We start from the raw sequence: 11,634 nt of genomic DNA on the forward strand, positions 1-11,634 counted from the left end.
CAGATCCCTTATTTGCCATACTTTCTCATTAGCCATTGTAGTTTCCATGGTTGGTTGCGCAATTTGACACACCTTACAGTTGTGGCATTTGATAAATCCTTTGGTTTTAAGCCAAGTTTCCTTAGGTTGTTTTGTTTTTAGATGACTGTGTGCCAGCCGATCTTTCAAATTAGTTGCTCTTCGATATGTTATTGTTGGTTTTGGTCCCATTCTTTCGCCAATTGTGCCATCCAACTGTAAGATTTTCCAGTTCTTTTTTATGATGTTTGATACTTCCTTTGATTCCAAAGAGAAATCCATGATTAACCTGATTGGTTCCATTTCTGATTGTTGTTCTGTCTCTTTAGGTTTCAAGAAAAAACAACAACTCTCAACTGGTATCATTCGACCAAGACAAATGATTTGCATGTAAAAAACGAAGTAATCACCCTTGCTGGAGTCCTGGTAACTGAGACACCCCCTGGACGTCATATTCATTAGGCAGTCCTGACCACCCCTATCCCCTGAAATTTCCTTCCGGACACCGCATTCATTAGGTTGTCCTGGCCGCCCCTCCCCCTTACTCTTATCCTTTCCGCTCCAGTCGATTATGATCATGGATTCCTCGTGACCAACCACTTTCTGTTTCAAGCCCCTAGTCGTTGTGTCTGAAACGAATACCAATTAAGTAATTGTTGACACCCGATCAGCCAATTCGCCTTACGGCCACGAGTTCATTCTCGCCGACCCAGACCTGCTGACTTTCATTGCTCTGGATCCAGCGCCCCGCCCTTTGTCACCCAGCCCCAGAATTACTCTGGACCCTTTCTCTCCACCGTCCCTTAACCTTGAACCTTCATCCATTTAGCACTGTGATGAATAATTCAACCCTGTCCTGACGATGATCCCAATTTAATCAGGATCGAAACGCCGTCGACCTTTTCAGCTTAACTGATGGCTTTATGGTTCCTCAAATTGATGTAAAAATAATTCTCTAATGTCGAAAATTGAATTCAGAACCTTGTAAATATCATTCCACTATTCACTTTCACTTCACGTTGCGCCGTCCCTTGCTGATCTCACCTTGTCACTTGCGTCGCCGTCTTCGTGTCACATACACTTTAAGCACCAAGTACAAGTCCGGGTTGTCTTTATGATATATTAATTGTATGTACAGTGCTGCTATTACTGCTTCATTTTTTGGACCTTTCAAATTTATACATGTTTTTATGTAAGCAATTTTTTCCTAATCAAATACAGTATTTTTCTTAAATCATTCTCTTCTTGAGTCTTCCTTATCTCCTTTGTAATGTTTTTTACATGCAAATCATTTGTCTTGGTCGAATGATACCAGTTGAGAGTTGTTGTTTTTTCTTACATTATTACCCTATCTCAACGAGGTTTACGGGTTATGCTCCTGTTGTTCTTTTTAATCTTTAGGTTTCAGACACTCATTTCTCAGGCTTTCATTGGCTCTGATCCAACATCGATTAACAATTTTTTCATTGTATTTCCTTGCTTTGAATCTTTTGATTGTCCCGGCACTGTGTTTTTTCCATTCTGTATATATATATAAATATCCTTTTTGTTTAACCAGGAAAATAACCATTCTTTAATGTTCCCTATAAATATTTTTGTATTTTCTTCGATTTTTCATGGGTTAATGTGGCAACCAAGTAGGAGAGAGAAACTTGGAGACTAGATGAAAGAGGAAAAGACATATGTTGTTGATCTGTTGCAAATCTGAGTGGTTATTCCTTCAGAAAAAACTATGACTGAGCACTACTGACAATAAAGAGCCATATTGTAGTGTTTAGGAGTGATATCAGATCTCTAGTAAAGCACTTGAGCTGATGGTTGTTGCCCTGGTGCAGGAGGAAGTGACTTCACCAGTGTTGATGGCTGTTGAACATCTCTTTGGAGTTCAGCTCTAGACAGGTGTCTGGGATGTGTAGCATTGAGGTGGGCTCCACATCCCAGTGGTGTCATGGGAATGTTCGTTTTCTGTACCGCTGGAGAATGTTTTTGGCAGGAGTTGCACCTCCTTCTTTCCAGGTGACAGGCTTTCTGAACTGGTTGTTTTTCCTGTTCTTTTTCTCTGCCATCTTCTCTCTTGCTCCTCCTGATGACATTTTCTACAGAGAAAATGCACACAAAAATACGAATTGAAACAAGGCCACAGAAAAAACCTTTTTCTGGAATGAGCTAGAAGTTAGTAATGGGAAAAAGATCTTCCTGCAAATAATAGTTGACAGGTATTTCCCCAATCAAAATGTAATATTGGCTGTCGCGTGCCCCTCGCAAAACACTCGTGGCATACGCAGCATGGCAAAACGTAAAATCTGTTTCATTTATAATGAAAACATTTGTAGGAAATACCATTACAATGTGTCCGCTAGAAAGCCTCTACATTTATGTACAAAGCACTATTTAAATAAAGTTCAATTTTGTTAAAAGCAAAAAGTCGAATCCAACGAGTGTCTCACAAGATACCTCAGGATCATGAAAATGAACAGCATGAGGGTTGCTGAAGAAAAAAACTTTAAAAATCCTTATAAAGTATTTGTTTTATGGTACCTTCTACTCTTGGAACTTCATACTAAACTGAAATCACAGGGGGTGGGAAAACAATTGGCAATACCAATGAAAACTAAACCGATTTCTTGCACAGCAGTGAATGGGGAGAAGTCATTGCCTTGTCAAAGCATACTACACAAAGGGCCATCTTTATGAGATTGTCACGCAGCCCAGTGAAGCAAACCACCTTGCTGTGCTACATTGCATGACAAGGAAAGGGCAGGAATGTGCTGTATTTCAGCCAGCAAGGTGCTGCCCAAAGCCAATGCAGGTACCCTTGTACGTTGGTGCAAGAGCGCCTGTGTTGAGGGCAGGATTGTTTCTGTGCAGGAAGGGACATCTTCCTTCACAAACACAATCCCCTGCGGCATTTTACTCATTCTCTGGGTGCTGCACCATGCTGCAAACGTAGAAAGAGGAAGTAACAAGGAGAAATAAAGATATTTCCCCTTGTTACACCTCCCCTGGGAAGACGTGGCTTTTTGGCGCGTTCCCAAGTTTACCAGTTCTGGTCAACATGGGAATGCATCAAATTTCATGAGAGTTGTGTGCGAACACACACACAATGCCCATGAAGTGCCTTCCCAGGGCAGATTAAGGCAATACAGCAATTAGCGTTGTGCTGGTTTACTCAAGCTTTATGGACCCACTCAGGGCCACGCAAAGTGGCCTTGCGTGGCTTCATAAATCACATTTTGGGTTTACGTCGCGCATGTACCACGTTGCCTGGTGCAAACATGACCCAAACGGCATCATAAATATGCACCAAAGTGTTTAGCCAGTGCAGAGGTATCTGTGGTGACACCACTCCTTTCCCAAACCGTACTATGCAAAGATTTCAGCCGGTCAAGCTGTCTTTACAGAGACGCATCTCCCTAAATCAACCCCAGTACACAATGGCTTTGCCTAGTACATCTGTCTTTACAGAAATGGTACTTCATCTCCAGATTGGCACTTCATCTTCATCTCCACTAGCACTTCATATGCAACCATACTGTGAACAAAGATTGCTCCGTACAAGATGATGGCGGCGATGCCAGATTCTTCGCATATCTTAGGCCTCACACAAATTTAGGGAAATCAGTATACCGAACTAACAAAATTAGAGTTGGTGCTTTGCAGGTATATGCACCCGGACGGTAAACAACGTTTATCCCGAAACTTTTTCCTCGCTTGGAATCACAACCCTGTCGTTACAACGACCGCGTTGTGATTCCACATACCATTACTCCGCAAGTAATGGTATGTGACTTGGAAGAACGACTTGCGGGGATGGGGGGGTTGGATTTAAAATCCAACACCTTCCCTAGTGTCCACACAGACTGGAGTTGGAATAGTATATTATACTATTCCAACATCCAGCACCCCCACGCGATAAACACTCTCTCCATATTTTAAACACTGTTTACATTACCCAGTTTTCTACTCATATCAGCTTCATTTCTCACTTGAGGTTCGGTGATTGGGAGGGGTTGGATGCAGATAAAGGTTGTCCATAGTAGGGCATCAATTCTGAAACAGACGTTGAGTATCTTGAGGAGCATGGCTTACTCTGAATAGTTATATACAGATAGAACGCTGTGTTAAATAATGTTTTCCCATATATCTCTGGTTGATTGTTAATGTGAACTAGGCTACCCAATAAGTGTATGTTATAGGGTCAATGCTGAACATAACACATGCTTGCTACACCTAACTTTCATGGCATTAATACTGTTTCATATTATTCTGAGCTATGTTGTATTTACTTGCAGGCCTCCAATGCCATTCTAGTATATAGACAATGTATGTAAAAGAAGCTTGGGTGATGTCATCAGTAATGTCATCAGTGATGTCATCAATGATGTAGTATTAATACCTTATTTCAGTCCAGAGACAATTAAAGTGCAATTACAGTAAATACATCATATTGATAAAAAGCATAACGAAAGCAATCGCAAAAAGAGGAAGAATAAATACATAAAAATATTATAGTAACTTGTAATCTATATGATGGCCATGATGGGGGACCTCAGGGGAAACAATTACCACCAACAGCATAAACCGCCATATGGCCTAGTTTCATGCCAATATGTGGTCCGCCTTTTACGGGTCACTGACCTAATATACATATATCCTATAAATACTTGCCTTCTTCCCGTGAAGCTTTTACTGTTAATTTCACCCCTAAGAGATCCTTGCTATTACACAGGATCAACTTAATTCTTTGAAATATATACAACCATTGCCATATAAGCAGGCCCCCTGAGGCTCTTCCAGATGTAGAGGGAACTGCGTTAACAGAATGATTACAGAACCCACTCCTAAAAACAGGGTCAACTTGCCCAGGTCTCCTGTGGTGGTTCGTCTATAAATGCCCCCTCATTCTGGGTCAGAACCTTTGGCTCGGATGCCTGCAATGTTCCAAGATATGAAACTAATAAACACAGCTCTTTCCTCATTATCTTTTCCAAACAGCCCTGCTGTGGATAAATAGCCAGTACGTTGGTCTGGGTTGCCTCACCCCCTCTCTAATCAGGGCCATAGCCACAGGGGGCTTGAGGGGGTCGGGCCCCCCTAAATGCAACTGCAAGTATGTCAGAGAATGCTTTCACTTCTGCTGAGGATTTAGAAGAGAGATAATGCCTGAAGGGAAAGCGCTGCTAGCGCCACGGTCAGAGGCTTTTGGATAGGGAAAGCAGCAACATTGTAATAATTCTGCACAGTGGGCGGGAGGAAGCAGGTTTTCCCCGGGCCATATCCACCACCCTCCCAAGCAAAGCAGGAACATTTCTCTTCAGCCTGCAGCTCCTCTGGGGACTGCAGCAGCGCAAGACACACTGGCCATCGATCAAGTTGAAGATCAGGTCAGGTTTCCATTCTGTTTCACAGTTTGACACACAAAATGAAATCATATCTGTGTTCAAAATAGCACCAGGTAGTCCGTGAATAAACAGTCACACTCAAGCAGAGAGCATGGTGCTTGTATATGGGGGCTGAGCAGGGCAGGTCTCTCCTGTGGGGCAATCTACCAGTAGCAGGAGGAGTTACCTGACAGTTCAGTGGGTTGGCTTTTCTTGGCTGTTTGTGGTCTGTTTCTGGTCTGGAGGGCTGCTTTTTTCAGTTGATTACTACAGCCATTGCCTGCAGCAAGCGCACACGCATGCGTCTTCCATAACTTGCAAAACAGCCATACAGCGTTTCTCTGCAAGCTCAAAAGAATCTGATTTATAAATATGGGGTTGTGTATCTGATTCGCAAATAAGTCCAGGTTTAATGTGTTTTTTTAGCCTATTTTCTGTCACAGTCCAACCCTGATGCTGAGAAGGGAGACAGAGGTTCTGTCTTCTGTGATCCCATGACTGTGGCTTCAACACTGTTAAAAAAGGAAAGCAGGTCTTGGGAAGTGAGTCGATGACTGAGGAAACAACATTATTTTGCATTCCTATGAGAGAATTGGTGGGTGGGATAGGTTTCTTGTAGTGCTGCAGTGAATATGTTTCTAACCCCATAACCATTCAAGTCCCTCTTTGTTTGTTCCCGAAGAGACATGACTTCTTCTCTTTGAAGAAGGAATCCTCCATCCTCAGTCTTAGAAAAAAATGTTTGCTCATTCCAACAGCTTACCTTAGCATAGAAATACATGCTCTTATGTCTTTATAGGTGTGCCGAACAACGGGGTTTAAGGGATTGGGGTATGGTGTTAGTAACCTCAATGGGAAGACAACTTTCAGTATCTTTCAGAGGGCAGCATTAGAAGTTAGTGGATAGAGACATGCAAGGCCACTGCTCACTTTGGAGGGGGGGGGGACAGCAATGTCAGCTTCAGAAAATACAAATGATGGCCTGGTTCCAGCACTATTCATAACTAATGGCGGTGTCAAAGTCTGCATATTGTATTGTAGTGATATAGTGCTTCATACCTTTAGCAATGTGCCACACGACGTGCATATTTGTGTCTGCATTTGTGTCCACTGATATGTATGTTGGTGGGTGAGTGTATGTGTGTTTCTGTGTGATGGATGCGGGGAGGGAAGTCTGCCTTTCGATTCCCAAACTAAGACAGAAAAACCCTACCAGTTTTGTTGATCCTAGCCTTTTTAAGCAAAAGCGCTTTTAGTTTTTCTTTATCCACTTTGACAAAAACCTCTAGTTCAATGTGAGTTTATTGGAGAAAATACTTTTCCGTGACTTCATTGGTAGATCTCCTATTCTAACATGTTGATGTGTGTGGTCATTTGGCCACTTCCACAGCTATCGCTGTCCAGCTCACTGGGATGCCTGTTTATTGGCTGAAGATGTAATTAAAACACAAGACCCTTTGTCCGATGATGATGCCCAGAAGTCCCCAGTGGCAGGCCTGGCACTGAAGCCTTGCAAGGTGAAAGGGAGTTCTTTAATGCAGCACTGTTCACAGGAATACGCTAAATTGACTGTCTTCCTCAGCTGTCTCCTTCCCTTTCCTGGATGCAAGAAGAAATTCCAAGCAGGCCCCTTCAGTTTAAGGGGGGCCCCAACCATTAAGATGTCCCTCATTGAACCCAAGACCAATGAATATCTGTGCAGTCTGGGACACACCTGGGTCCTTGATCACATTCTGCAACGGGGCATCATTTTGCCTTATGCCAATTCTCAGTAGTTGTGTATTTGTAACAAAATAAACCACCATAACACCACAGCTAATTGTGAGTGACATGTACGCATTTTATTTAATGAATGAGAGAAGTGACAGTGGTACCAGTACCATCCAAGCATCTCTCCCCTTTTATCCTGACAACCCTTGAAGCAGAAAGGGTGGACCAGGACAATTAGTAATATGGTAGCAGCTTCCTGTCTGAATCTAGTATTTGCAAGGTTTCATTTACATTTGAATTTAAAACCGGTGTTAAAAATAAATCGGAGGACTCGAGTCAACTTGTGGAATACAAGTAACCTATCCATTTGTTTTTTACATTGAATCCTTTTTCTAGTACATAGACATTAATTATATATTCAGGGCTACAAATACCAGAATGCAAAGGAAAACAGGAATAGAAAAGCTACTACAGTAAACAAAGGTTAAACTAACAGTGCATGAATGTGGAATTCTGCAGATTCAAAAAACATTTTAGTCTGCAATGTATTGGTACTTATGTTCAATCCTATTTGAACATCAGTAAGGTGCAGTACATTGTACAATTGGGCATTGTATATTGCATAATACTGGCAGTAGACAAAGTTGAGAGTGACTTGGGAAGAAAATATTTGGGAGCTTGCTTTCATTTTAAAACAGTAAGCCGTGCAAATGATGGAGGAGGTAAAACAAAATCTTGTATACCTCCTCTATTTTGCATGAAATTAGTTACTTAACCATATTAAGTATTAACTTGTAGTAACTAGTGTGGAATGGAACGACTAATCAACTTTTGCACCTTGATAAACATGAGATACACATGGGACTATAATGCTAATTGCATGGCAAAACAATTAAAATAATTAACTGTGGTACGCAAACTAACTTTAGAATGTGGCAAAATAAAGAATTGCATGATTCATTTCACTTTTGTGATGGTTTGTGCTTTCAACAATGCAGAATGGTGAGTATTATTGCTTTAAATGTTGTTATAAGCTAGGAAATACTGATATACATTGGGATTAGTGTGGGTTTAAACATTAGAATCTTAATTTCTATATTTTAATTGCTGTTATGTTTGTTTTTACTTAAGTTGGCATTTGGGCCTACTAGGCCGCAGTACTTAAAATGGAGCTCCAAGGGTGCCACCGTCATGTGAGCGCGATGTCTACTGCGCAGAATTGGATGGCTCTGGAGATCTCCAAGTGACCTCGGCCACGAACCAGAGTGTTCCTTGTCAAGGATTGAACATGGAGGACTGCCAAACAATGAATGGTGTGAACGATCAAGGGGACAATGACGGACCTGTACGAGGAGGCTTGCTTGTTGTTACTTCGGAACTTTTGCCTGTGAATTACCAAAAAGATATACAATTGAGCGCTGCCATGCCAGGTCTCATGGGAAAACAGGTGAACATGAGAACACTCGAAGACCTTACAAATTGAATTGGATTAGCCACTCAGAACACTTTCTACCCCTAAATTGTTGCACATTGACCTAAAGTTAAGAAGGAAAAGGGTATAAAAGACAGTGATCTGTCAGAGGGGTTTTGGTTCGTTGGGATGATCGTTTTGGCGTAGGGTCTGTGTTGAACTGACGGAGATTTCCGTGGTTTACCTGGGTTTCTTTGGAAACGAGAGAGCGATTCTATCTGAAGGGTTTTGATTATTGCCATGGGCTGAACAGTTTATCCTGGAGATTGTCGCAGTGACTTGAATAATCCTCTGTGTGATCGGAGGGTCTCCAATTTACGAGATTTGGTAAATATACTGCCTTGCAAACTTATGCGGATGTTCTAAAGATTTAGGTCTCCTTGAAATAAAACAAATTATGTAATAAACTGTAGACCTTAAATACTAATGCAGAGCGAACTAAATTAGATAAACAACATTTTGATTAATAAGAATTAAGTTTGTGGTTCTTTAATTAGGTACTGATGATTAATTAAATGTTTCTGAGACTTTAATTGTGTTTTAGCTGGTTCTAATTCACCACCAACCAGTCCAACTAATTGGTCTATCAACCAAGTGGTGGAGTGCCTTGATGTCAAAGTTAGGATTCTATAGGTGCAGATGTATATAATGTATATACTGTAAAGGAATTACTCCCGATAGGTAACAAGGTACCCCCACATGTCCAGAGCTTTTTCCCCAGTGCACAGATTCGAGTGAGACGTATGAGTGTTGGTGTTAAGGGCCCCACCAATGAATGAATGAATGATTAGTGTGATGACGAGTCTGTGACATAGGGAGGATATGTAAATTTGCCTTTTAAGCTGGATCAGTTTTCTGGTAGCAGAGTTATGGTTTTATAGCATTGGTTTGGTGAGTATTGACTTATGTTTAACACTTTATGTTGAGTTATGTTGCGTTTTATGTTGTGAAAAGTTTTGAAGACTTCCGGGAAGTAGGAAGTTGGTTGCCCTGTAAGTAGATGGGGGAAATGTGTGGCAAGTGAAGTCGCACAGCGCATTGTCTGATTTCAAGTTGGTAACATCGTCGTGTGTTATCTTTAGGGACATTTTCCTTATGAACGTGTGTGGGTGAAATAGCAACAGGTTCCCTTGTGAAACTCTGGCCTTAATTCTCAGGAGCATTGTAGTCTCCACATGTGTTTTATCCCCAGAGAAACGGTTAGCCTTTTTGCTTGTTAGAAGGGTAAGGTATAGGGAAGTGCTACTTTAGCTGCGAAACTGAATAAATCTGTGGTAGGGTAGAGGTAAGTGCTGCCTACTGGAAATACAGAATTCTTGTGCAAGTGGACAAAACTATCTCTTTGGTTTAGCGAAACAGGCAATGGAGATGTTTTATGTTGTCACTAACAGATTTTAATTAAAGAAAACGGAAGAAATGTTTGCCGATAAAATGTTTTAAAAGGAGGGGTCAGCAAGAGTAGGAGTAGCGAGAAAGGCACTGATTGGCGCGTTAGTGTGAGTCGTGCTAGGAGTGGAGAATTGCCGGTGTGACGTAGACGCCCAGGATTGGTGCGTTAGTGTAAGTTGTGCTGGGATTTGGTCAGAATACGGAGAAGTCGTGAAAGAAGTGATTTGCAAAGCCTAGTGATTAAGAACTTTGAAAAATAAAAATGATGTACTATGATCAAACTGAGAAAGAGAAAAAATCATGGTTTGGGAAAATCAAAAATCTATTTAAGAAGGATAAGCCGATTGTGACTAGGGAAGAACAGATACTTCCTCCACCGAAATCGCCTGCATCCTTTATGGTAGCGAAATATGGGTATCATACATGTACTTGGTTAGAGAATTGGGCAAGGTATACCAAAGAGGATGGAGTACTAGCGTTTCCAGAAAGTGGTTTGTTTAGTTTGGCTGTATTAAGAAATTTAAGAGAAAGAATGATGAGGTTAGAACCGAAACCCAGACCTACTTAGTTTGAGGCTTTGACGGAGTGGGAAGAAGAGATGTATGACCGGGAAAGGCAACGGAGTGGAAGAAGGTATAATTACATGTTTGGTAGACATTGTGGTCAGGAAAATCAGGATGACAGAATGAGAAGATGGCGGAATGCAAATATGACCGATGGTATGTTTCCTCTGAGAAATACTGAAGAGACAAGTGGCAGAAAATGTACAGAAAAGAGAAATAACACAGGGTCAGAAGGTTATAGATATGGAGTGAGTGAATCAGAAGATGAAGTGCTGGAGGACATATTTTATAAAAACCCTCCCCCGTATCAACCGAATTCTACGTTCCTGATGCTGAGTGCGCCGGTAAAAGAAACCTTGATACATAAAAATCTTTAGCAATTTGGGAAAAATTTGTTCTTTTAAAGATTCTGAAATGCCACAACCCGTTAGAACCGGAAATGAAAATTCCGTTGAGTTAGCTAGAACCACTCTGGAACTAACTGAGAAAATTAGAGAATTAACTAAAAATATGGAACCATTGACCATACCTGTAACTATAGGACCAGTGATGCCTGTCTTTGATAAACAGAAAGATAGTGAGCATTGTTTAACAGTTCCCTACAATTGCGGTAGACAAATAGAGACAGAAAGAAGTGGATCTGGAAGGAATGCATGGAAAAAAATGTCAGGAACATCGGGTTTAAGTACTCCTAAAAATTTGACTGTAAATCAAAGTCCAGCAAGTAAGTTACTTATGGCAACTGAATCAGCAACAGAAACCCCAGAGAGAAATACGGATTAAATAAGAAGACAACTCCTGTAGGTCCCACTTCTGAAGAATTAAGTGATTGGTTAAGAAGTTTACAGCAAAAAGATACAGAACCACAACCTTTAGATGTAACATTAGAAGAATTAATCTTTTTCAGCATTTCCAGTGAGAGAAAAAGAGCCAGTGGTAACCGAATGTCCCATGAGGGAAATCCCAGGAGGAGGTTATAGAGACAGGATATTTTGTCATTTACTAATGATTTTCCGAGGTAAAGAGACAAACCAGTTGAATGGTACCGACAGGTAGAAAGATTTGTTAAACTGTCAAAAGTGCTGTGGATAGATCTGAACGG

General features: G+C 41.2%; 1 long non-coding RNA gene across 1 annotated transcript in view; it reads left to right on the plus strand.

The window, feature by feature from the left end:
• Positions 1 to 9,045, plus strand: part of LOC146830195 (uncharacterized) — a 64,138-nt gene extending 55,093 nt beyond the window's left edge. The window contains exon 3 of the long non-coding RNA XR_014961132.1: positions 8,241 to 9,045. This is a non-coding gene — a long non-coding RNA (uncharacterized LOC146830195). The remainder of the gene's footprint in view (positions 1 to 8,240) is intronic.
• Positions 9,046 to 11,634: the final 2,589 nt, after the last annotated feature.

Source organism: Triturus cristatus, chromosome 5_1 (assembly GCF_964204655.1).
Source record: "Triturus cristatus chromosome 5_1, aTriCri1.1, whole genome shotgun sequence".
NCBI lineage: Eukaryota > Metazoa > Chordata > Amphibia > Caudata > Salamandridae > Triturus > Triturus cristatus.